Source organism: Poecilia reticulata, linkage group LG2, assembly GCF_000633615.1.
Source record: "Poecilia reticulata strain Guanapo linkage group LG2, Guppy_female_1.0+MT, whole genome shotgun sequence".
Taxonomy (NCBI): domain Eukaryota; kingdom Metazoa; phylum Chordata; class Actinopteri; order Cyprinodontiformes; family Poeciliidae; genus Poecilia; species Poecilia reticulata.
Window position 1 is genome coordinate 44,862,855 of NC_024332.1, and position 2,500 is coordinate 44,865,354.

At 47.5% G+C, this 2,500-nt stretch overlaps 1 long non-coding RNA gene across 2 annotated transcripts in view; it reads left to right on the forward strand.

Moving 5' to 3' along the window:
- Window positions 1–2,500, forward strand: part of LOC103461883 (uncharacterized) — a 41,025-nt gene that overhangs the window by 29,888 nt on the left and 8,637 nt on the right. For both annotated transcript variants that reach the window (XR_533232.2, XR_001776097.1), the window contains exons 4-5: window positions 581–687; window positions 772–887. This is a non-coding gene — a long non-coding RNA (uncharacterized LOC103461883). The remainder of the gene's footprint in view (window positions 1–580; window positions 688–771; window positions 888–2,500) is intronic.

Sequence of the window (2,500 nt, forward strand, 5' to 3'; positions counted from 1 at the left end):
CCATCCAACCAGCCGTCCAACCATCCAACCAGCCGTCCAACCAGCCATCCAACCATCCAACCAGCCATCCAACCAGCCATCCAACTATCCAACCAGCCATCCAACCAGCCATCCAACCATCCAACCAGCCGTCCAACCAGCCATCCAACCAGCCATCCAACCAGCCATCCGTCCAACCAGCCATCCATCCATCCATCCGTCCGTTCGTCCATCCATCCAGCCATCCAACCAGCCATCCAACCAGCCATCCAACCAGCCGTCCAACCAGCCAGCCATCCAACCATCCGTCCAACCAGCCGTCCAACCAGCCATCCATCTAACCAGCCATCCAACCATCCGTCCAACCAGCCGTCCAACCAGCCATCCATCCATCCATCCAACCAGCCATCCGTCCGTCCGTTCGTCCATCCATCCGTCCGTCCATCCAACCAGCCATCCGTCCATCCATCCATCCATCCATCCATCCATCCATCCATCCATCCATCCATCCATCCATCCATCCATCCATCCAACCGTCCGTCCGTCCGTCCGTCCGTCCGTCCGTCCGTCCGTCCTTCCTAACTCTGTCATCTTTATCCAGACTTGTTTGCCAGAGATCCAGTTGACCTCGTTCCACCTGAGTTCTGGAGGTCACAGGTCACATGACCTGGAAGAAAAAACCCAGGAGGCTTTTGGGATCGCTCTCCGGTGAGACGCACCTTCTGGTTTCTGTTTCTGCTAACTCATGAGTGACTGACGGCACTGACTGTGTTTCCTGCTGCTGTGCTTTAGCATGGGCTGGCTATCAACCTGAAGGGAGGTCAAAAGGCTGATGAACTGATCTGAGTGGGAGCGCATTCATCTGGTGTCCTGCATGCCCTGGGAGCCCCGCGCCCAGCACTAATCAGGTGGGAAACCAAGCTAATTCAGCTGCCAGAGTAAACTGCCGTCTGTTCTGGAGGCGTCTGAACACACAGCTGTCGTTGGACTGAAGTCGGCTGCTGATAACAGAGATGTCCTCCACTAATGTTCGTCTCTTTGTGACAAATCATTCTGGGTTTTGACGGATGTGATAAGCTAATGTTTTCCCAAGCTTAGCCTTTTGCTACTTTTCCATCATCTTACAGAGTTTTGGCTCGAGTCTAAACTTTGTCCAGAAGGAGTAACATGATGTAAAACTCCTGCTGAAGCAAAAAGAAGTTCAGATACTTTAATTTAACAGCTTTTAGATGAACTCAATCATTTTTATTACCCTTTATTTTTCTAAARTCAGTGRGAAYCCAGCCARCCATCCATTGACCCAATCTGTTGGTCTCAACCAGTGAAGCCTACRTTTCRTCTGAGATTGAAGGACTTCTCTTTTGTCTTTGGTAAAAGACCATTAGCCATTTCTTTTGCTAGCACTGGACTCGCTCGTTTGCTTTGGTTGCAGAATGCAACCAAGATTTTGGAGCTCAGTTTGGTTTAATGACTGCCTGACATTGTTGATTACTAGTTCTACTGGCAGATTATTCAACTTATGGCATGGGAAAATGTCATGTTGTAGGTTCAGGGATCTGCCAGCGGAACTGGAATTTGGTTGCTAGGAGACGGGCTGGGCTTGGCAGGTGTTGCTAGGTAACGGCACAGTGCCAGCTGATTGTGAAGATGCATTCAATCAATTTTATTACCTTTTATTTTTCTAAAAATCATTGGGACACCAGCCCAATGATTGGTTGTTTTCACGCATAGCAGAGAGAAAGAGAACCCTGCGCTATAGTCCACTTCCTGCTTTCGGTCTGCTTGGCGTTCACATTACAATTCAAACTGAACCAGAGTTCACTTCAACCAAACCGAGACCAAGGTTTATCGGTGATCCAGGGTCCAGGTACACATTCACACTTCTTAAATGAACCAGAGTTCCTAAACAAACAAACTAGTTTGACTAAAGCGGGCTAAACTGGGCTACAGCGCAGGGCATTCTGGGTAAATACCACCAAACCAACAGGTGCGTACAAAGCCAGCTGGTATTTTACCAAAGACAAAAGAGAAATCCTTTAACTGCTAAAATCTGACGCTACTCCATTTTTGTTTCCATTATATAAAGAAGGAAGTTGTGCTCAGTGTTTTAGTGCCGTTTCCTTCAGTGGTTCTTGGTGCGGCGCCCCCACAGGCGAGGAGGGGAACAGGTTTTTCACAGGGTTTGGTTGGTTTGACTCAGAGCAGAGACAGAACCACAGCAGCTGGAGATGGAAGAAACGTTGAAGTTTTGGCCCAAATCAAATCAAATCTACCAGACTATCAGGTGKGAAAACAATCTAACGCACAGAAATGAAATCTGGAAGGAGAAACTGCAGCATTTCTGATTCACACAGTGATGACATCATTTTAATCAAACAGCCATTATCTCCAGGATGCCTGACATTAGCTCATATTGTCTCCATTAATACCTGTATTACCTGTAATTCAAAAATGATTAAATGCTGGAAAAATATTCTCTCCACACGCTGATGTAGCACAAACCTGCACAAACATTTACACA